This window comes from Pantherophis guttatus, chromosome 7, assembly GCF_059756535.1.
Source record: "Pantherophis guttatus breed Tessera chromosome 7, ASM5975653v1, whole genome shotgun sequence".
Lineage (NCBI taxonomy): Eukaryota > Metazoa > Chordata > Lepidosauria > Squamata > Colubridae > Pantherophis > Pantherophis guttatus.
In genome coordinates this window covers 41,866,561-41,891,261 of record NC_142069.1, presented here as the reverse complement: position 1 = coordinate 41,891,261, position 24,701 = coordinate 41,866,561, and the positions used below count along the sequence as shown (strand labels likewise).

General features: G+C 38.2%; 1 protein-coding gene and 2 pseudogenes across 9 annotated transcripts in view; all 3 read left to right on the top strand.

The window, feature by feature from the left end:
- The window catches only part of TMTC2 (transmembrane O-mannosyltransferase targeting cadherins 2), a 261,421-nt gene that overhangs the window by 90,609 nt on the left and 146,111 nt on the right, over nucleotides 1-24,701 (top strand). The window contains exon 1 of one of the 7 annotated variants that reach the window (XM_087874071.1): nucleotides 23,838-24,025. The exons of the other annotated variants lie outside the window; for them this stretch is intronic. The gene's annotated coding sequence lies outside the window, so the exon portion shown is untranslated. Of the gene's footprint in view, nucleotides 1-23,837; nucleotides 24,026-24,701 lie in introns of those variants that run through there. 7 annotated transcript variants of the gene reach the window in all.
- LOC117655517 (small ribosomal subunit protein uS10 pseudogene) lies at nucleotides 1,166-1,660 on the top strand (annotated as a pseudogene). The gene has a single exon (XR_015728947.1). The product of XR_015728947.1 is annotated as a small ribosomal subunit protein uS10 pseudogene (transcript).
- LOC148112821 (uncharacterized) lies at nucleotides 7,654-19,940 on the top strand (annotated as a pseudogene). Its single transcript, XR_015728946.1, has 2 exons — nucleotides 7,654-19,040; nucleotides 19,786-19,940. The product of XR_015728946.1 is annotated as an uncharacterized LOC148112821 (transcript).

Below are 24,701 nucleotides of genomic sequence, written 5' to 3'. Positions count from 1 at the left end.
AGAATAGCTTTCTTCAGAGCCAGATTTAGTATTCTCCCCATAGCACTTCTCCAGGGTAGGTACAAGAGAACACCAATAGCAGAACGGGTATGCATATGTGGAAAGGGAGAAGTTGAAGATGTCTCACATGTGTTATTGTACTGTGAGTTATACAGAGTATGTAGGTCAATATACATTCTCCCCTTACTAGAGAGATTGCCAGGGAGGACAGACGACTTTTATGTAGGCTTTCTCCTCCAAGACTCAAATCTGGCTATCACGCATGCAGTGGCAAAATTCTGTGTCGCTGCAATGTCCACAAGAAAAAAATTGGTTACCGAATTATGTCAACTGGTGCCAATTTTTTTTGGAGATATCTATAACAATACATTTACACACATACTTATCGGCTCTACACGCATGTAAATTAGGTTTAAGATCAGGTATTTTCATAACAGATGTTATTTACGATTAAAGTTATTATCATTTTTAATTTATTGTATGTCTATTGCTGGTCGATGACTGTAATAAAATTTTATTCAGACATTGCTGAATAGGCAAAAGAAACTGGCTGAAGTTTGAAGAATTAAAAGGGAAACAAATGATAAACCAAGAGAATGATCTGGAAAATGTTTTTTTTTTTTTGTTGGATCTACAAAAGAAGCTTGTTAAAGTCTTGAAAAAATCTATAGGAGGGTATAAAGAACAATTGAAGATAAATTAAATCCTATAAACAATTTTTGATTGAATTGAACATTAAGATTCTTAGAAGTAAAAGAACTGAATATAAAGTTGGTTTATTTGATCAAGATTTTAAAAAGACTTTTTTTTTTGGCAATAGCAGTTTTTAATGGCTTTTTACTGATAATAAAGTTGATGTTTTATGGATTTGATAAAACTTACAGATAAGAGATGGAATATGAGATGAAGAAACATCTGTTTAATATTATATGAAGTGAAGAGTTATTAAATTTGTTTATACTTGTTGTACTGAACGTTAGAAGTAATTTCTTTATATATTTTTTCCTTTATTGTTATACTCTTTCTTTTTTCTTTGTTCTACACTTTTAATTCTAATTTTCCTATTTGTAATGTTTTCATTATATAAATAATCTTGTTTACCATAGCAGTTTAGAAAATCGGTCCTAGCTTTGGGCAGTTGTCTGTGCTGCCGTTCTTTCTTTGTTTCCTGACTCACCGCTGTTCCTGGGCCTCTGGTGCTCACTTCGGCCAGGATTAAGTTGGTCAGGAAGACTTCACGGCAACTATGGCATTTAAAGATACTGGGAAGGCACCTGTGGAACAAGAAGTAGCAATTCATCGAATCAGAATTACTTTGACAAGTCGCAATGTGAAGTCTCTTGAAAAGGTTTGTGCAGATCTCATCAGAGGTGCTAAAGAAAAAAATCTAAAAGTGAAAGGGCCTGTTCGCATGCTTATTAAGACTCTGCAAATCACTACAAGAAAAACACCATGTGGTGAAGGTTCCAAAACTTGGGATCGTTTCCAAATGCATATACATAAGCGCCTCATTGATTTACACAGTCCTTCAGAGATTGTCAAACAGATAACTTCTATCAGCATTGAACCTGGAGTTGAAGTTGAAGTTACTATTGCTGATGCTTAAATGATTGTTACATGTATCAATAAAAGCTGTTAAGTTTTTATCATTAAAAAAAAATATCGGTCCTAGTATATGTTCATTTTTTTCTTTGATATAATATTTTTCCTAAGGTGAGATTAACTCTGACCCTATTATCCTTCTGGAACTTCCTTAAACCTGTTTTTTTTTTTTTTTAAGTAGGCTTGGGGACCCTATGGTAATGAAGAGATGGTTTTCTGTCCTCTGTGGGCATCATTTGCAAAAAAGAAAATAAACATAATTTTAAAAAAATCTTCTTTTACCTACAAGGGATACATTGAAATCTTGAAATGAAGATTGTTATCCTAAGAGCAATGCAGCAGCACATCAACTGCAAATTCTCAGTGGCAGCATTTGGACTGATAATGGCCCTGTTACAAAATATATTGCAATCTTTTTTTCCAAAAAGCTGAGAGAATAATGAAATATGATAAATATTTTTTCTCATTTACCACAATAAAATTAACAAACTCTTTACAGTAAATTTTACTTAAATTTGAGTAGCAAACCAGTTAGCTACTATCCTCAGATTAACATATTTGTCAGCAACTTCTATAAAAGCTTATAAATTCCAATTGACATCATGTATTCTGGACATTATCTTGGAGCGTCAAAGGAGCTGAGCCCAAGGGGAAAGTTCACCCCCCAGTTGAAGATTGTCCCACACCTGCATCTCAGAAGTACATAAAGTACTGCATTTGGCACCAAGGGGATAATTCTTAAAAATATGAACTGGATCCTCTGTGTTAATTTATAATTCTTGCAATACATAAATAAACAGTTAAAGCCATACTATGTTGCCTTTGAATGAAACATTTTTATTCTAGGAGTGCATGCTTGTCTCTAGCTATATGAAAAAAATGAATAATGACCACTGAATTTAGCTGCATCCAAATTTATAATATTATTTGTGCAAGAAAATCTGGAAATGTCAGGAAAAGATGGAGTACAGATAAATGATGTTAAAAAGTTCAAAGAAAGAATATAATTTTAATGTTGGAGATAAACAGTTTATGAAAAAGAGTCTCTGCCAGTTTCATATTATGAAGTTTATATAACTAATTCTCAAAGCTGATAATGGCCCAATGAACTGGTATATTTATTAAATATGGACACTAAGATTCTAACAGCTATTTTAAGAAGACCACAGAAGACATTACCCAAAACATGTCATACAGCAAAATCTAATTTTATGAAAGCCATTAGTCATCAGATGATGTTGAACTGTATAATTGCACTGTATGATAAATATGAATTGATATGATTGATAAATATGAACCAGTGAATTTAGCATTGCAAGATGCAGAAAATGCCTGCAAAATGTAATTTTTGTTCAAGTGATAAAGAAGTTTAGGTTTTCTCTAGAGTTATTACTTGGATAATAATGTATTATTCTAGTCCTCTGCTCCAGGATCACTAATGGAATTATTTCATTAGTAATTAAAGTACAGGAGAAAATTGCTAAACAAGGCAAATTGATGACATCCAGGGAATCCATATACCATAATTGATTTTGCAGACAACATTTGGGGTTTATACACTGATTACCAAAGATTTCTACCCAAATTGCAGAAATTGTACAGCTACATGACAAATAAGCTAAGTATAAAATAAATTGGAATAAATGTTATGATTTTGAAGGGTATAGGTAAAACTAAGGATTTCTTTAATTTCCAGAATCTATTTAGTTTTTTAATAATCTATTTAATAAATTGTTGTCCCTAGGCAAATATCCAGCATATAGATATTATAGTTTTAAGGAGAGGAGTTACTCAGCAGATGCTTTTTAGACAGCTGCCCTTAATGTGCTTGGTTTGCTTCCTATCAATAAAAGGAATCATTTACTTGAGGATGACTTTATTGTACACCCTGGATTCAAAATGGATTTATGGACATGTTATTAGGCCAACAAATTTGATAGCCTAAAGGATAATAACATTTCAATTTGTATTACCTAGATAAAAAAAGAATATTAAGAGGTGAATGAACACAGTAAGATTTTGGAGAGGAATCGGTGTACTAAAATGAATATTGCATCAAAATTGGTTCAGATTTTGACAGAAATGCCTACATTAGTTCCATTTTAACAGATTGTTCAGTTAATGTTATTTTTTATGGAAAAAATAACTATTCAGGATTTTTTTTGGTTAAATTTATGACTTCAGTATAGCAAGAATTGTTTTAATTTTTCCTGAGTATTATTAGGTATAATTATTTTCAGTAATAAATTCTGGAATCAAGTTGATAGTTATTTGCTTCCTGGCAAATTTTCTACCTATGGTACTAATTTGGACTTTGTTTCTTCATTGAAAAAGATCAAGTGCTTTGGGTCTATTTTTTGCAGAAAATTAAAAATTGGCTATTCTCCTTATCAATTCTTCTAAAAATGCAAGTCTTTGGTGGGAGGTGGTATCAACAGTTTGTGTAGCCTAGGAGTGCTGCATACCGTTGAGTCAGCATTGAGTACAGAGAAAATGATATTATAAATGTTTTATTCCCTAGGTGTGAATCACTTTGTTATGGTCACAAGACCAGCACACCGAAGATATACGTATTCATTCCTTTAAAAATAGGATTGCAAAATATAATAAAAAAAAAAAAGATTAAATGTAAAGGGTTATGAACCATGACAATCCAAAGATCTCATTGAGCACTGAACAACCATTAACTTTCACATATTAGAAATTGCAGAACAAAATGTAGAAATGAACATCATACTTAACAAAGTTGCTCCTTCTTAATAGATTTCTCAATAGATAAGACACATAAAAGTTTTCAGTGCAACCTGAGAGTTCAGCTTTTAGGTCAACCATAAGAGTAGTCACATTGTCATTTTAATAATATTATAGAAAGTCAGGAGTCAAAATTGCAAGAGTACACATGTTCTTTTCTTGGTATTTTCTGCAAGTGTCCTAGCATCACTACTGTTAACAATTCAGCAAGGTGCAATTTTAATGTCCATTCTTGCCAAGTAGGCAAAATAAAAGCAAAAAGCAAATTCTTTAATTGCTGTTTCCTTAGTTATGGAATAATTACCCTACATTAATATACATTCATCACATGTCTGCATCTTTCATAGTTGTTTCACACTGTATGATGAGCTCTAAAATGAGTTTATTTTTTAAAATCGGAGAAATTTCTCCTTCAAAAAAGATACCATGAAAAACCCTGATTCAGTTGACAAGCTCTTAACTTCCTTGCAAAACATGAACTCCGCTCCAACCATCAAAATATTTTCCGCTTCTTATGTTAATAAGCTTTAAAAGAAAATGTGTTGACGTTAATTTTACTTCATTTGCTAATGCCTGATAAATAAAACTGTCGTCTTAGGATGTCTCATGGCATGATGACATATGGTCTTGGTTTCATGCATAGCAAAAAATATTTTTGATGGTTATATCTGTAGTTTAATGCTGGTCTCGTCGTTGGGATATTTTAATCCTTTTCATATAAATTATTTAGAAGAGCTTTAGTTTATAACTTTGGCATCTCTAATAGTCTTAGACTTCAAGGAGAGAATTTTACAAATGATAATGAAATGCATTTTTAAAGATTTTTGAAACAAAAAACTGTAAACTAATAAGGACAATAGTTTCCTGATTTTCTGCATTCCTTTGCTAGTTGAGACTTCTTGAGGGAAAAGGAGGCAGAAACGTGAGAATTCTGCCTCCTTTGAGGCAGAATTCTTTTGAATATAATAAATGATAGGTCATGCCTAGAATGTACTTATTCATATTTGTGAGTGACTACATAGTGCTTTCATTAACATCTGGGAGACCTACTGAACCAATGATACCATTGTTCAGTACCACTGCCATTGAACAGTTTGCTAAACTTGCTTGTTTATACTCTGATTTGCTATGAAGGAAAAGCAACTGGCATCAAGTGGTACCATATCAAGCTTTACCCTATAAAGCAAAGGTTGGTGATAAGCAAGGTGGGAGAAAATAAATTTTCTTTAAAGGAATCTAAGGGAAAAAAACTATTTTGTTAGTTCATTTTTCTGGCTAGTAAGCAATTATAAAGTAACAACTCTCACAGATTTTGAATTTTCATGATTAGTTCACTTGAAAGTGTGATAGGTTGATATCAGTGCCAAAATGAAGGTGCATATTTTAACAATTCCTTTCCCCTTCTCTGCTATTATCCCTGTCCTGTGGAACGTGTTCCCCTCTGGAGGTGAGGCAGGCCCCCATTCTCCTAACCTTCTGTAAAAATGTAAAAACATGGTTCTGCACCTTTGCTTGAGGTGCACATATAAGAACTCCCCTTGCCACCTTTTAATTGTTTCTTAACATCCCTGGCATCTTTTAAATTTTATTTATTTATCAAATTTGTATGCGGTCCATCTTGCCAAAGGCAACTCTAAATGGCTTTATAGATATTGAATAAAATGCAATGTAAGCATTAAAACAATAAACAAAGCTCTTAAATTTAAAAATTCAGTTAAAATAAAATAAAAATAAAATATTTATCTTTCTTATGCTTTTAATATTTGTATACAATCCTGAGTCCCTTTGTGAGGGAGATGGGCAATTCTTGAATATGACAAATAAATAAATATTCCTGTTATTGCTGCATGATTTTCACAGATGATTAGATCCACATGTTTAGTTATCTGTCAAATTCACTCTTACCAACTGTGCCTGTGCACGCCCAATTAACATTTTTGACTAATCTGCAATCTTTCCTTCTATGTTGCTTGCAGATGTTCTTGGAATCATGACTCCGGACTTTGAGAAAGTTGGCTTTAAGGGATATAAGTTGAATTTGAGGTAGAAGAGTTCATCTTAGTAATATTTGAAAACATTTGTGTTCAACTATTTTAAGACAAATTTAGTAGAAATAAAAAAAGGAAAGCATAATAGCTTCAAGATGTTCAAGCAATTTTTTGAGAATTCTACTTAACCAAGTCAGCTAATTCTTGCAACTTAAAAATTTTAAAAATTCTTTTTTAAAAAGTTAAAAAAATAAACTGTTTTAAATGTTACAATATTGTAACATTCACCTTAGTTTGATCTTTTTTCTGCTTGACAAATTAGATGGAATAGATTATTAGCAAAGTTAGCCTCACATGTAAAAATTAAATATGAATGCTACTTTACTATAACATCAAAATAATCTTACATGAAGCTGTGTAACTACAGACACAGTTAGCCAATGAAAAACACCGATAGAATAAAATAGAGAATATGTGACAAAAGGAACACAGATTTTTTTTAAAATAAGGGAAATGAAAAATGAAACTGCAACTGATTGAAAATTTGGAGAGCTGATTCATTGAATCTTCTTTGAATTGAATTATTCTTTCTAAATTTTGTACAACCCTCCTATTGGGCTTTTTAGTTTTACTTCTTAAATTCCCTAAATTCAGGTGCCATTCTTTTTTTTTTTTTAAATTAAAGCAATTGTAGTTTTCTTTCTTGGTTATATTTTTCTCTTTAAGCTATCTTAATTTATTCTTTGTTGCTAATAAAATACACTACCAAAATTCCAGGTGTGACTTTAACGTTGTTCTCATAGGAAGCAATAAACATTTACTGCAAATTATACACAGTGTACTATACTACCAGCAAAGCAGGCATGGTAACATAATTTTGGATTTGTATGTGTGATTTACGACGATATCAGTACAACTGTTATTGTTGTAGATGGTATTTTTTTTTAATCCTAGTTAAATGATATAGTACAGTAAACGTTTGGGGGCATTTGATTATGCTCTTTATACAAGTTCGTAGAAAAGTTTTGAAAGATGTTTCAGGATCAGGATCTTGTGAAAAGCAGAATAGAGTTAATTCCTAAAATTAGTGATCATTTTTAAGAAGTCAGATTTTTTTTCCAAAAAAAGCACTATAGATGCGTAACTCCATTCTATGTGTGCCTGAGCACTTATTGTTCATCTGACTTAAACTTGTGAGTCCTTTATATGCTGGTAGTACTTCCAGAATTGTTTTGTGGCTTTGTGGTGTGGAACACTTTATTTTATGGAGTCTTGAGTACAGTCCAACAAATGTAAACTTCAAGTAAGCACTGATCCAAGCCAGCTGCCCTTGAGATTGAATCCTGGTGGTTAAAATGGCTAAAAACATGCCAGTATAGTAACTTTACCCTGTATCAGGTATTAATTGATGGCTTAAAGACTAGTAAATTGTGAATGTCAGATTCTTTTTGATGAAGAAAAAATAACCTATTTTACTTTCTTCAAACTGGTTAATGATTTGAATATTTAAAGCTCAGTTTAGTTTTAATTATTTAGTCTTCACACATCAGGCTAGCATAATTGTTAGTTTGTCTGAATAATTTTATATTTTAGGAAATCTCCTTTCCTTTTCCCTTTCCATTTTCTCTCAATTATACAAACATTGGTTACATTACATGTACAATGAGCCAGCATTACATTGCCCAGTTGCTCTAATTTACTATTGCTGTCAGTGGAAATGATTAAACAGTCCTCTGACATGCTGAAATCTGTATGTGTTGTTATTTATTGAATCTTGGTTTATTTGGCAACAGAATCTATGATGGGATTCTCAATACTTTTGGGTTCCTGAACATTTTTGAATCCTGAGAACATACTTTGGGCTCTAATAAATGGCATGCTAGGATGTTCATTCAAAAAATGGCTAGGCTGGGACAAGTGAGTCTTCCAAGGGCAGATTTGGCTACATGCTGTTACATGCTGTGCTGCGGCTCAGGAGCCTCTTGCAGCTCCAGAGCTTCAGAGTAACAGCATGTTACTGGGGCTGCTTGTCCTACAAGGGAGGTTGTAGGGTAGCCAAAAGGGCAGAGGTGGGGAGGGAATAGAATAGGCAGCTGAGGGAAGTTGAAGGGGAGGCAGTTCTTTGCCTTGGAGAAAGCAACGCTTGGGGCTGGGAGGGACCAAACTCAGAAAGGCTGGGCTTGGGGTGGGTTCTTGGCTAACAACCAGTGGAATTTGATTATTAACAGTAATGGGTAGTGCTGGGATTACCATCATTAAGCAATGCAGTCATATGATATTTTGCCTTGCTTAGTGATGAAAATTCCATCCCCAATTACTGTTGTAACTTGAGGACTACCTGTAATAATACATTGCCTATACATTTTGGTATAGGAAATGCATAGTAATCTGAGCACTGGCCATTTTCTCTTTATGTGTCATCAAGTGAAATTAACAATGGATTTCATTTTTATTGCAGTCTTAAAATTGGTTTTTCCTCTGTATCCTTTCATTTCATATCTAAAAAGAAATAGTTGAATTTTATTTTCAAAAAGGGAGAAGAACGTTTCTATGGGAATTATATTTTCCTTTTTCTGCAGAAGAAGGAAAGAATAGAACAAAACAATTGTAGTTTGCAAATTTGTATTCATGAACAAGGTTTCAAATTACTTATACCCATGTCAATTTTATATGCCAATTATTTGTTGGACTGAAAGTGCTTTATCTAAGGAAGTAAATCATGCATGACTTTGGATATCATGGCATTCCCAATGAGGCCCAGGTGCTTTTGCAGATAAAATTTGAGAGTGCACAGAACAGCAAACTAGGAATACTCCAAGATTCTCTTGCTTTTCTTTTAATTGGGAACTGTGGGCTTTATTATAAAGGTTCAATCTATGCTGAAAAAACTGATGAGTTGTGAGAAGATTTTTCCTTAGTTGCAAAATGTTTCAGCCCAGTTCTGAGATTGATTAATCACTGTCATTCATTTTTTTTAAAAAATAGTATTTACATTATTTTAAAGTATGCAAAGGTGTGGCATAGAGCATTTTGAGTCATTATTCTGAGTGCAGAATTGTATATAAATTGATGGAATGAGAAAGAGAAAACAATATTGTCCTTTTTAATAGATAGTTTATTTTACAGGTACCGGGATGACAACAGATGTTCAGTTTTTTATCTGTCAGAGATACATCTGTTTGATAACCTTTTGTCATTTTTTTTACCTTTGGCTATTCACCTTTCTTCATCATCATGTAGAAGATCTAGCTATGTGATTGCTAAGAGTCAACAATGATCTGCTAGCACGTACTCAATAAAATCACCTTTGCTATTGTAATTGAGCACTGATGGTATTACCTACTTTGGGTAATGAAATCTCTGGAAGAAAACAATCAAACTCAGAGAGCACAAAAGACCCCTCATTAGCATCCTTTGAAAGATGCCAACAGCAGTTTGAGTAAGATGACCATTCTTGTTTTCCAAAACCTGTCCACAGGAACAGTTGATGGGTTCCCATAGGCATAGGATCTGCCAATGTTGAAGAAGATAAGATTTTAGTCTGATCTGGAATAACACTTCTGATGTTGCAAACAAATGACAGTAGATGTTTGTCTGGGATTCTCCCCTCAAAAAAAATTTAGCAATATGTAATAGTGAAAATTTCTGAACAGTGATTTCTTTTGCATCGCTATATTTCCTTATTCAAAGTTATGTAATACATATAGATTGTCTTTGAGTCCATAATAATGAATATACCTTCATGGAAATAAATTTTTATAACAAATACATTTTATTTACTTTTAAATAAATATACATTGGATTATGGTATGTCTCTCTCTCTTTGTCTCTGTCTTTTCTTTTTAGAAGCTCAAAAGCTCTTGTAGACTAACTTTATATGTTGTTTGTGAATTCCAAGAATGTTGTTAAATAATAAAACACTGACATAACTACTATAGAATTTTAAGTTTAAAATAGAAAAGTAAGGAGGAAAATCTTTGTAATAGCTGGTATTTTCAGTATGAAAGTGGATACATCTAAATAAAAGAGTTACTTTAATTGCAGCCATATGTACTTTTAAGTATAAGAAACTATAATTTGATGAATTACAGCATTGAAAGCCAGAACATGCTATTATTATACTGATTGTTGTGTACAAAAAGTGTTTATAATGATAAAAATACTCTTTAATATTAGAGTCCTGCTGAGGATGTAATTGTTCATTTTGTTTTACCTAAGCGCAATTAAAGGATCCTGATAGCCAGTTGATAGGACATGAATCACATTAAGCAATTTACTTCAAGAATATATTTTAAAGGTTGTAATTTCTTCAAAATCCATATAGTTTTTTAAATCCTGCTTTTCTATATTGTTAAAGATTACTAACATGCAGTGCAACCATTTTTGTTCTCTTAGAATTTAGATATTTTATGGAGAAAAAACAATTGTGACTATATTTCCCATAACCTGCATCTAGAGACACTTCTTTTCTTTTATAGTATGCTGCTCAAACTTTTAAATACTGTAAAGCACACGCAAGATTTCTCAATGTTCATGCAAATTAATAGAAAAGAGGAGATAATTTATCATTTTTCTTTTTAACTCTTATGGCTAGTCTATAAATAATATTGGTAAATAGGACAAGTTAAAAAAAAACCTGACCTGAATTATAGTGAAAGTGCGACCATAATAGTAATATTGGTCTGTAATCCTTATCTGGATTCTTAAGAGATCCATTTTTGAAGCAATAAAGGGAAAAGTTTTGACAGAACCTTAACCACTGTAATTTAGGCAAATATGGTACTCTGTACTCACATGAAATACTAAAGAGAAAGGATATTATTATAGAAGCCTCATTCTCTTTCTTTGGAATGCTTGAAAGGAGAAGGGATCTCATATTTGCTTTTGCCATATCCCAAAGGTGTTTTTTTTTCACCTGGATGATTGAGAATCTCTATAAGACATTTGCTTTTGCCATATAACAAATCAGGTGAAATAAGGTATAATCCCTGAGTTGATCACACCTCCTGGTAACTTCCCAGCTAATATTAATGCTTTTTCTTTTTTTCTTTTTGCAGTACAAAAGTAGTTTTTCACTGTGTTTTTACAAAGCTTTTTTTTTTTTTAATCTTTATAGTTTAGCCTATAGTTATATTAAGAATTTCTTGGTGATCTCTCACTCAAATGTGAACCAGATCTGCCTTTGCTTAGCTTACGTTTGATTAGAGTTAGGATCCCTGACCACATCATGACTTCTATTGATTTTCAGATTCTGAAGATAGGAGCCAGTGGGAAGAGACAATGCAATTTACAACCTCACTTACTGCTCTGCAGAGGGTAAATGACAAAGAAGTCATAATGCAAAGTTGAAGTGGAACGTGTAACTTTGCCTTTCAAAACAAATACTTAGGGATGTGGCTCCTGAGCTACAAGTTTACTTAAAAGGTAATGATTGAATAGAAGAAACACTGAGCACAGTTTTCTACTTTGTTTTCACCTTATTAAAGCAAACTGATTTGTTTCTTGCTTTCAACTGATTTTTTAAAAATGATCATCTGTTTTATATCAGAGATGTGTAACTTTTGCACTCAGAATATTCTATTTGACTTTTGAGTGATTTGTCAGGTAACACAGTCCAAATAACTCTCCAATTTTGCAAGAAATATTGTAAGTTTAGGTTGTGTTCTCCCTTTAAAAGAAACTTTTAAAATACAAAATATTTATCGTCCCAGACCAATTAAAAATGCAAAATGTAAAATAGAGAAAAAAAACCCATATCTAATACAATAAATAATGACAACAGGATATCACTAGGCTTTACACCATAATTGTTGCTACAAACGTATGTATTGTAGATGGAAAGTTGTAAATTGTCCATAGCTGCCAGTAATTTCTTAATCAGAGAGAAAACAAAATTTCTGATGATAGTTTATAAATGCCAGGAATAGAACAACTAGAATAACAATACATGGATTACTGACTCCATCTCTATATCTAAGAGTTGTGAATCATCCCTGGAGAACCTGCAGTTATGCTATAATAGAGTAAATTATTTTGGCTCTCTTGTTTTCTTTGAGTTCTGAATCCCAAATCCTTGGTTTAAGATCAATTAAGTCTTTATCTAGACTAAGTAAGACTCCACAATATGTTAGATTGGAATCATTCTCCCTTGCCCTGCTTAGAGAGTCCATTCAGTGGGAGGTTCCTCATTCAATTGCCCTCTGACTGAGTAAGAAATTAGACTAAACACACCTCCTCTTCCGGTTTAGCCCAGTTCCTTACTCAGTCCGAGCCTTCGATACTTGTTTCCCTGGAGCTCCACTCATTGGACTCTCTAAAATTAAAATAAAAGTGTTTTCAGCGCTGGGATTTCTTCTCTCAAGAGGCTTTTTAGCTGAAAGGTGGATTTTCGCTGAAACGCTGATCAGCTGTAGAGCGCTTGCCTCGGCAGCGGCTCGCATCGCTGCTAACGTCTCAGCAGTTTAATTGTGAGTTACTGGAGGGCGCCTGGGAGGCTGTGTTGCTGGCCTCGTGCTGTTTTTGAGCTTATTACTAATTATTGCGGGGAGGGAGTCAGAGGCTGGTGGTGTTATCTTTAGTCTTAATTGGCAATTTAACCGCAAAGCAGAGCGCGTGGGAGGCTGTGTTGCTCAGCCTCGTGCTGTGGGAATGGAGAGAAGCCTCGTGGTGCCGTGGCTCAGCTCTTCCCTAGATTGCCTCGCATTGCCTCCACTTGCTTGTTTCTTTGGCGTGTGTGGGACTGTTCTGTCGGTTCTGAGCCATTAAGCATTAAATTAGACTGCCTATGGTGTGTTTGGGTCTACGTTGGGGTTTTCTCCCACCTAGAATTTGGAGCCAAATTAAGAGCGGAACTGTGTTGCCGGTTCCCTCACTATGGCCGCCATGTTTTCCCGCCCCCTCAGAGCTGCTCAGAGCGCCATTTTGTTTACATTGGGTCCTTTATAATTCAGCAGTGCTAGATTGCCTGCCCAGTTATCATTACTGCCTTTCTGCATTATTTCTCTCTGGGTTTATTAATTTATCTGCTTTTCCCTGTTTATTTCAGATTCATATTGAGCAGCAATACAGAGCCTCTCTTTTTTCTGCTGTTTGATTTGTTTATTCTACCTGCTTCTCCTCACAATGGCAGATTGTACCCGTTCCACCAGAAGCACTAAATCACCCTCTCAGCAAAAAGGAGGGTCCAGATCCAACCCTCACTCTACCACCTCTGCCTCACTTTCTGCTGCTGCAGAGAAGGATGCCCAGAGAAGGCACGTGGCTCTAAATAAGCAGTTTGATAAAGCAAAGAAGCAAGCGGAAGCCATTGTGCATTGTCCTCCCTCTGTCATGCCAGTTCCTCTTGATCTCATTCCAGAACAAACTTCAGAGCCTCCTCCCATCCAAGACTCCTCCTCTTGGTCTCCAAACATTGTCTCTACGGATCAAAGAGATCAGTCCATGGTGAGAGAGGTTTTTGCGCAGGAAACCGAGATGTCCCCACCCGCTGTCAATCAACCTTCGGACACATTCACTCCTCCAGCGGCGGGGCTCCGCCCGTTGGAGGGTCAATCTTCTCTATTTCCTCAAGAGATGTGTGATCTAATTGCCCAGTCTGTGGCCAGAGGCATTAACTCTGCCCTTTCGCAAAGGGGTATTTTGGCCCCTTCTTCTGTTCCAGTTCCAGTGATGCATTCTTCCAGATCTTCTTCGCAATTGACCCACGAGGTCCCTGCAGCTCCTCGCTCTCCTTCGCATTCTCATCACAGTGACCAATCCTTTATTGATGATGAAGAGACCTTCGACTACTGTCTTTCTGGTGATGAGGAGGATCCCTCTTCCAGCAGTTCTCCTTCCACAGGCCTTTTCCGTCACGAGATGTTCAAGACTTTGCTGCATAAGGCCAAGGTCACCGCCAACATGGCTCTAGTTTAGCCTCCTCCATTACCTGCTCCGGATTCTTCGGATTCCAACACCAGTCTTTTCACTGAACGGGTCGCTCAACAAGACACCGTTCCCTCTCCAAAACTCTTTGCGGACACTGTTCAGCGTCAGTGGTCACAGCCCAGCTCTATCTCCAATCCTAGCGGTCTGGACAAGAAGTTGTACTCTGTTGAACAAGAATTTGAGGATCTTTTGAAACTTCCTGTCATTGATCCTCCAATGGCCAGTCTGACCTCTCCCAACATCCTTCCATCTGATGCGGCTGAAGGCCTTCGCACAGAGGACAAGCGGGCTGAAATTTCTATACGTAAGACTCATCTGGCCTCTGCATGGGCCATCAAGTCGGCTACGGCAGCTTCCTTTTTCGCCAGGACATCCCTCATCTGGCTCAAGCAAATGCAGGCTAGAGCATCTCCAGAGATGCCCGTCTACACCAAGATATTAACAAGATAATTGCTGCCACCGAATACATGGCGGATGCGACACTCAAATCTGCCAAGTTTGCCTCCCGCGCCATGGCTTCTAACATTGCCTCACGTTGCCTTCTCTGGCTCCATCACTGACAAACGGACATGAAGACCAAATGGCGTTTGGCAGCAGCCCCGTTCAAAGGGGGGGTCTTGTTTGGAGACGCATTGGATCCTGTGTTAGTGGAAGGTAGGGACAAGAAGAAAGTCCTTCCCTCTTTGTCCAGATGCTACGACAAATGGTCTACCTTTCCATATCGCAGGCAGTCCTTTCATCCCACTGAACAGGGGTTTCAGAACCCACAGCCTGCACGACAATTCGGTCATATTTCCGACAGACCTCAAGAGCGTCAAGCCTTCAGAGATCGCAGCTGTCAATCCCAGGGCAGATGCGCCTTCAGGGGATCCGGTTTTCAGCCCTATCACAGAAAATAGGACCGTCTCCCCCTTACAGCCGATTGGTGGTCGGCTCACTCACTTCGCTGAGGTTTGGCGTACCACGACCACAGATGCATGAGCCATTCAGACGGTGTCCATGGGAGTCACCTTGGAATTTGTTTCTCCCCCCCCACGTTGATTTATCCAATGTTCTATCCCCTCGGACCCTTCCAAAAGGGCCTCGATGGAAGCTGAGATTCTTCATCTTCTCTCCATTCGGGCCATTGAACCGGTCCCCCCAGAACACCAGGGCTCTGGGTTCTATTCTATTTTGTTTCTAGTTCCAAAGAAGTCGGGAGGTTATAGGACCATATTGGACTTGAAGCGCCTGAACATTCGTATTCGTTACAGGCATTTTAAAATGCACTCACTACATTCCATCCTGAGTGGCATTAGATTGGGAGACTTTTTTGTCATCTATTGATCTCCGGGAGGCCTATTTACATGTCCCCATTAGGCTCTCCCACAGGAGGTTTTTAGATTTTGTTACGGGCACACCCATTATCAATACAGGGCCATGCCCTTTGGCCTTTCCTCCGCCCCCCGTATTTTTACTAAACTTCTAGATGTGGTGGCGGCCCGTTTACATTCCTTTCCTATCAGACTGCAATGTTATTTGGACGATATTCTTATTCAGTCTTCCTCGTTTCAACAGGCCTGCGAAGATATTCAACTCGCCATCGAGACTCTCCAACCACACTGTTTCACCATACATTGGGAGAAGAGCCAGTTAAGTCCTACCACCGACCTGGTTCGCCTGGGAGCCCGTATCGATATGACTTTGGGTCAGGTCTTCTTGTCACAGGAAAGACGTCACAACATCAGGACCACGGTCCGACAGGTCAGGGCACTTCGCTTTTCCTGCTCTCCCAGTTGCTAGGGCAGATGATTTCGTGCCTGTCAATCGTTCCCTGGGCACGGCTGCACTCGAGACCCCTTCAATGGCTCCTTCTTCCATGCCAGAAGGAAGGCAACAGCAACTCGTCCCTTCGGGTCAAGGTTCCTCCCAAGGTCCTCAAGTCGTTGCTCTGGTGGATTTCCCCTGCCTTGAGGAAAGGGTCCCCCTTTCTCGAACCACACTGCCTGGTGGTTACCACGGACGCCAGTCTGGTCGGTTGGGGGGCTCACTTCAACTCCCAGTTCTCTCAAGGGCGTTGGACGGCCAGGGATCACCGCAACAACATCAACTGGCTGTGGGCTGCCCATCTGGCTCTCTGTTACTTCCAGAGTCACCTGTCGGGGCATCACGTTCTTCTACAAATGGACAATGTCACGGCAAAAGCCCACGTGAGTCGCCAGGGCAGCACTCGTTCCAGAATCCTCATGGATGAAGCTGCTCAGTTGGGTCTTTGGGCAGAGAGGCACCTGCTCTCCTTACAAGCAGAGCATATAGCAGGAATCCACAACATTCGCACGGACTGTGTTCTGTCCCTGTCTCACACACGCACACAAACAGTCAGCCAGGGGTTAAATAAAACTTGCAGACAATAAATTCCTTCGATAACAGGATTGGCAGCAACCCAGTAGCTGCTTGCCAAGAACTTTACTCACAGAAGGAGGTGTTCCTCCTCCGTCAGATAAATCAAAACAAATACACAAAGTCAAAGAATTGTCAAGTCCAGTCCGTATTAAATCCAAGACAGGCAGATAACATAGTTTTAGAGATACAATGCAACTTGCTAGTTGTTTAGTTTTGTCCGTCACAGAGCCTGAATGGCCACCACACCCCCTTTTATCCCCTGTGGGGTGTGGTCCAGTGACTCAGTTTAATCTCTGGCACGCCTCCTTTTCTGCTGCGTGCGCTTGTCTCTCCGATGCTGGCGTGGATCCAGCCAAGACTTATCTCCATCACTGTCCGACTGCGACTGTTCGGAGATACCTGGCTCCTGGCCAATCTCTTCTCACTCGGGAGACATCTGAGGCATTGCCAGAGAGGAGGGTCCTAGAGAGGGAGGCCTGGCCAACTCCTCTCCTTCACCTTTGGAGTCTTCTCCCTCTGATAAGACGGGCTCGGGGGTCGGAGTCACAACAGACTGGCTGAGCCGCACCGACATCAATCCGGTGGAATGGCAGCTGCATCCCTCCCTATTTCATCAGATTGTTCAGCTCTTCGGCCCACCAGCGGTGGATCTCTTCGCCACCCCGGCCAAAGCACAGGTGCCCCGGTTCTTCTCCAGGTACACCGGGGCGGAAGGCACCAACGCTCTACACTGCCAGTGGCCTCCGGGTCAACTTTACGCCTTTCCTCCCATTCCCCTGATTCCGAGGGTCATACGGAAGATCTTGGAAGAGAGAGTGGAGGTCATGCTAATTGCTCCCTTCTGGCCCCGGAGAGCCTGGTTCGCGTATCTCAAAGATCTCTCCATTGCTCCTCCCTGGAGGATTCCACCGGACCAAGTTTCTCTGCTTCAAGGGGCCGTGACTCATCCAGACCCCCAGTGGTTTCAGCTAGCCGTCTGGCTATTGAAAGGGACCTACTGAAGCAAGAGCTTTATTCCGAGAAAGTGATAGACATTCTCCTTGCATCTCGTAGAGGTTCCACCACTCGCATCTACGAAGCCACCTGGTCCACATTCCGTCGCTGGTGTGCCTCGTCACACATTGATCCTACACGGGCCTCCATCCCGCAGGTCTTGCAATTTCTCCAGGTGGGTTTCAAGGCGGGTCTGGCGGTCAATACCCTTAGGCGACAAGTGGCAGCCTTGTCTACTGTTCTTTCCTGCAAGGGTCACAGATCCCTGTCCCTTCATCCCCACATCAGGTGTTTTCTACGGGGAGTAGCCAATTTACGCCCTCCCGTCGTTCACAGATATCCTTCCTGGGACCTGGTTCTGGTTCTGCAAGCCCTTATGGAAACCCCCTTCGAGCCTTTGTCCACTCAGTCTAAAGTTTCTGTCCTTCAAGGTCGCCTTCTTAGTGCCCATCACTTCTGCTCGCCGAGTTTCTGAACTGGCCGCTCTTTCCGTACACAGGGATCTGTGTACTTTTCACTCTGATCAAGTCGTCCTACGCTTGGATCCCACCTTTCTCCCAAAGGTCAATTCCTACTTCCACAGATCAGAGGAAGTTATTCTTCCGGACTTCTGTCCCCATCCCATTCACCTCTCTGAACGTCGCTGGCATAAGTTGGATGTTCGTCGAGCACTCCGTACATATATCTCCCGGACAGCTTCCCTCCGCAAGTCGGAATCTTTGTTTGTTGCGTTCCAATCTACCTCACTCGGCTCCAAAGTTTCTTCATCCACCATCGCCAGGTGGCTTAAGGCATGCATCACCCTGGCCTACGAGCATAGGAACAGACAACTTCCTGGTCGTATTACAGCCCATTCGACTCGTAGTGCTGTTACCACCGCGGCCTGAGCGACTCAGGCCCCTCTCCTTGAGATATGCAGGGCGGCTACCTGGGTATCACCGAATTCGTTCATCCGCCACTACAAGTTGGACAGATTTGCATCAGCCGAGGCGGCCTTTGGTCATAGAGTTCTTCAGCGCGTCCTCCCTGTGGAAGACAATTCCACCTCCTCTGTTTTTTCCCAGCCTGGGGATATTTAGCTTGGGTATATCCCACTCAATGGACTCTCTAAGCAGCGCAAGGGAGAATGAACATTGGACTTACCTGAAGGTTCTTTCTCCTTGTGCTGCGTGAGAGTCCATACCCGTCCTTGCTGTGTTTTTCTAGTTTGGTTTTTTTCTTTCTGTTTCTGTTTCGCTCAGGATGTCAGTTTCTTCGGATTCGGACTTCGTGCGGAACTGGGCTAAACCGGAGGAGGAGGTGTGTTTAGTCTAATTTCTTACTCAGTCAGAGGGCAATCGGATGAGGAACCTCCCACTCAATGGACTGTCACGCAGTGCAAGGAGAAAGAACCTTCAGGTAAGTCCAATGTTCAATTTGCCACCTCAGGATTAAGGAAAATCTATGTAGCAAGGTGAGGTCAACCAGAGATTCACCCCAAAGGATTTGTTTCACCCAAAATCTGAGATGGTGAATCAGTTTCAGGTGGGCCCTGAAAGAAATACAAGAAAGCTCTAGCCGTGGGGTGTCAAACTCGCATCATCACATTATGTATCAGGACTTTGCCCCCACTCATTAAACTGGCCATGGGGAGCGCGTGATTCATTCGGCCCACAGGCCACGAGTTTGACAGCCCTGCTCTAGTCCAACAAGGACATTTGAAGTTAAGCATATGGCAAAAGTAAGGCTTTCAGAAACTTAGATCGAACAGCTTCTAAAGTAGGGGCAATCTTATAACACAAAGTTATGCACCATATCACAGCAAGCACAGAACATATTTTATTACAGTTCTGTTGCTACAAGTATGCAATAATTGCCTTAATGGAATACTTTAAGATTACATTAAGAACATTTTGAGCTCTAAGAGAGAGCTCACTCAATTAGCTATTCCAGGAGGTAGAAGGATTAGAAGTGTATGCCTTGATACTTGAAGTCCTTAACCTGATCAATTGGTCTTTTGTTAGTTTTCTATTTAACAGAGGACCTAAAGCACTTTCTAGAGAAAATTAGAACCTTGATTTTTAAATGAATGATTCAAGAAATTTCATAGAACAGAAGGATGCTAGTTGCCTCTAATCTGCATTGTTGTATTTTGCTGTAACAGAATTATCAACTTCAGAAGGCAATGATCAATGAATATTGTGGCTAATTCCCTCTCGTGAAGAACTGAATCAAAGGGTGCTCTTAAATCAACAGAAGCTGCGTTGGTAGGGCCAGAATATTTTTCAGCTGAATAGTACAACATTGCACATACTGGTAACAAAAAATATTTCATATTATTCTGACTACTGTATTACATTATCTGCAAGAGTAGATTTCACAATAGAACTATTTTATTGGTAGAATGAAAGGGGCTTAGGGATTGTATAACTTTAAAACAGAAAGGGAAACATCATATTTAAACAGGGACAATTAGGAAATAAAAAGCTAATCATAATTAATGGTAACTGTATCTTGCTCAGGCTTCTATACGCAATTTACATAAATTTTCATTAAGGCAGGTTATACATTTTCTTCAAGACCCATTAGACAATCTTGAGATAGCTGAGCTTGAAAAATGCTATCATGAACTATTAGTTGTCAGGTAATAACCTAAAATATAGTTTGGGGAGAAAAATATGCAAGAGACGTTGGTTTCCTTCAAAGAAATGTTTTTTTTTCCTGTTTTTTATTGCAAAAGTTTTACAATTACATTTTCACCCCTTTTTTCACCCCCCCCACCTCCCTCCCCAAACTTCCCATCCTCCCTAACCCTCCCTAACCCTCCCCCCCAGACTTCCCTATTATGTACTCATAACTAATAATACTGATATATAAGCTTGAACCCATCCCTCCCCCTGTGTAATTTTTCCTCTTTGTCTCTTTACATTAAAATATTTCTAATACATTATTTTCAAATAAAAGCTATTTGATACTTTCTAGTTTGGTATTTGTTCTGAACATATTCTATCCACCTTTTCCATTCCCATTCATAAGTCTCTTGTGGACAGTCTTTTAAATATGCTGAAATCTTCGCCATCTCTGCAAAACTAGCCATCTTCAAAGTCCATTCTTCGATAGTGGGCAAAGCTTCATTCTTCCAATATTTACCTATCAACAATCTTGCTGCTGTTATCATATACAATATCAATTTTATTTCACCCCGTGTAAAACCCTTAACTATACCCAATAAAAACAACTGTGGAGAAAATTGAATTTTTTTCTTCAAAACATTCTGCATGACCCACCAAATTTTTATCCAAAAAGCCCTAACTTTCCTACAGGTCCACCAAACATGATAATACGTAGCATCTAAACATTCACATCTCCAACATTTTGGCTGAACATTAGGGTACATACATGACAACTTTTTAGGATCTAAATGCCATCTATAAAACATTTTATAAAAATTTTCTCTCAGGTTTTGCGACTGTGTAAATTTAACATTCTGAACCCAAATTTTTTCCCAAGTTTCCAGCATCACTGGTTCTTCAAAATTCTGTGCCCACTTAATCATACAATCTTTAACTAATTCCGTTTCTGAGTCTCTTTCTAACAAAACATTATAAAGCCTTTTAATATGCATTGGACCTTTCTCTCTTATATGTCTAACCAATTCTTCCTCATGCAACATAATACCAGTTTTTTGGTCCTCTTTCCATCTCAGTTGTAATTGATTATATTGTAACCAAGTTAAGTTAAACCCTTCGTCCAACAGTGTCTGTAATGTCTTCAGCTGCCATCTGCCCGCATCTGCGAAGAGAACCTCTTTATATAAAAACCCCCCGAGTGACATTATATTTGTATTCCACAAAGTATGACCAAGATCCAGCCATAGCGGTATTTTATAATCCCATTTGAGTCGGTGCTTCTTCCAGACTCTCATCAAGGAGTCTCTAAGTATATGACTTTTAAATACTTTATCTACTTTGTCGTCATAAAATAAATAAGCATGCCATCCAAATTCAAGATCAAAACTTTCTGCATTCAATATTCCAGTCTTTTTGCTTCCAAACCAATCACTTGTTAAAGTTAAAGCTGCTGCATCATAATATAACTGTAGGTTTGGAAGTTTAAGGCCTCCTCTTTCTGGAACATCTTGCATAATTTTCAATTTCACTCTCGGCTTCTTCTCGTTCCAGACAAACTTATTCACACCAGACTGCCAAACTTTCAGTTGTTTATCACTTTTAAGCACCGGAATCATTTGAAACAAAAACAGAAATCTTGGCAAAATGTTCATCTTAACTGCTGCTATTCTTCCAAGTAAAGACAGTTGCAGCTTTTTCCAAGTCTCCATGTCTTTCTGAACCTCTCGCCACAACACCTCATAATTATTTTGAAACAATTTCATATTTGATTCTGCAACCTGAACTCCAAGATATTTTACCTTAGGTACAATTTCAAAACCTGCCCTCCTTTCAAGCTCATGTTTGCGATCTTGTGTCATATTTTTAACTATCATTTTAATCTTTTTTGAATTCAGTCTAAAACCTGAAACTCTACCATAGTCTTGTATAATGTCCTTCATCAGGATTGTTGATTCCATTGGTTGTGATAGGGTAACAACCAGATCATCTGTAAATGCCTTTATTCTATAATCCTCTTGCCTTATCATTATGCCTTTCAAAATTTTAGAGTCCCGTATTGTATTTAGCAAGACTTCCAATGTTAAAATAAATAAAAGTGGGGACAACGGACATCCCTGTCTTGTTCCTTTTTCCATTTTAAACTCTGTCGTCAAACTTCCATTAATAATAATCTGTGCCTTTTGCTCTTGATAAATTGCTGAAATCGCCTGTATAAATTGGTCCCCAAAGTCCATCTTTTTTAAAGTCTTTAGTAGAAAATTCCAATCCACTCTATCAAAGGCCTTCTCTGCATCCAAAAAAACCAGCACTGCAGGAATCTGTTTATTCCTATCAAGATATTCCAATAAATCTATTACTTGCCTTACATTGTCCTTCATATATCTGCCCTCAATAAATCCCGCTTGATCCTCATGAATCACCTTTTGAATTACTGGCATCAACCTGTTGGCTAATACTTTCACATAGATTTTATAGTCTGTATTCAAAAGAGATATGGTTTTTAATTGGGATTTTAAATTTTATGGATTTGGGGTTTTAAATTGGGTAGCCAATGATTTAATTCTTTCAATTATCTTAACTTTTGCATTTGTATGTTTTTTAATTTTGGCTGTTCACCGCCCTGAGTCCTTTCTGGGAGAAGGGCGGTATACAAATTAAATTAATAAATAAATAATAAATAAAAGAAGAATACTGTGTAGACAAATGCCTCTATGTGATAGAGGTTAATTGTTCTAGTGTTGATCCTGAGCTCATGGGTAAATCTGAGGCATATAACAGGGGTACATACACGTCTTGGGGGATTGTAAAGATATTTTGGTTAATAACAGCAGATTTGAATTCTTGGTGTAAAAACACATCTTTTTAAAACCCCTCTCTGAAAAAAATGGCAAAGGTTAATTTTCACCCCATTAAATGACATCCTCCCATTAAATGACACTTTGTACTAGTCTATTGCTGTGTGCCACCTTGCCAAGATGTGATTTATTAAGCATCACTGCTAAACTTGAAAGAAACTATAGTAATTGGATCTTATTAGGAACCTTGTTTTTGTGGCATTGTAATGGTTTATTAATTTGTATCGGTCCATGGCATAATTATAGTTTGGGGCAAATATAGATTAACACTGGTTCCGGCCATGAAGTAGTCATATGAGACCAAGCAGTGGTTTCAAAATTGTGGATAATTAATTTCATGCATATAAATGCAGTGACAGCTTCTGTTATGGGTCTAAAAGATATATTAGTAACTTTCTTATTTCAAGAGTCTCCTTTCAGATCAAATCTTGGTGAGGTGGAAACCAAGCAATTTTGGGTCAGACCAAAATATTCTGTAAAGGTGGAAAAGATTTTTCCAATCCTATGTATAATTCTTGGAAGAAATGACTCTAAATTGACTCTCTTTAGAGTCAATTGGCTCTAAAGGAGGACAAGGCCTAAAATTTAAACCCTTGAGACTGATAAATATAGAATTTATCTTCTTGCATGCAAAAACAAAAACAAAAAAAATATAATCCCAATTTGTAAAGCTTGTTGCCCACAAAAAGTTTTTTTCCTAGTTAATGTTGTAAGATTAAGTCAGGGATGGGGATTTCCTGGCATTTCACCAGAATTTTTCTCTACCCTTGTTTCTACCAGTTCAGGCCAAGACTCTCAGAATTACTAGATTTCAGTGCATAGCACCTGGAGAAGGGTCTCAACCCCATTATCCAATACTGTCCAGCCTTAACAAGCAGGACTGGAATAGAATCAGCCTTTTCAGGCCAGTCTTATTCTGGTATGTGCTTACACTGGGTCCATGCTTGCTGTTGCTCAGTACATTTTAATAATTTAGATTTTATTTTGCTTTTCTTCCTCTGCTTCGTCCCCTTACTCTATGTGCCTGCATATTTCATAGATTTAATAGCAAATCAGTTTACACTGGTATGGGAAATAACTAGCCCCTGATTGAACCAGACTCATAAGAGTCTTATGTGTCAATCCTGTTCAGCCTATTCTCAACATGTTGTTTCTCCAAGGTTGTTTTCTTCAGTTCCCTCAAATAAATAATATACATGTTTCCATTTCTCCAAGGAGCTTGAAATGCAGTTTCCCTCATAGAAACAAACTCGCGACATACCCATTCTGAGAGACAACAGTTCAAAATTATCTAGCGAGTTTCCATGGTGAAAGTGGACTTGAAGCTAAATCCTACTACCAACTCTAGCCACTATTCCACTTGGGCTCTCAATAGATAGTAAAGGGAACTAAAAGTACCAACAAGGGCTTCTTAAAGAGAATGCTGTTGGGTCAACATTTACATATTGTTAGATAGTGATGATTTTGGAATAGAGAGAAAATGATTAGAAAATATTTCTGGACAGGTTGTTAATATGAATGATAAAGTAACTAGTATGGGCAGTTATTGTTGTTCCTAGAAGGATGCCTGTTACACCTTTATTCTATGAGCTGCA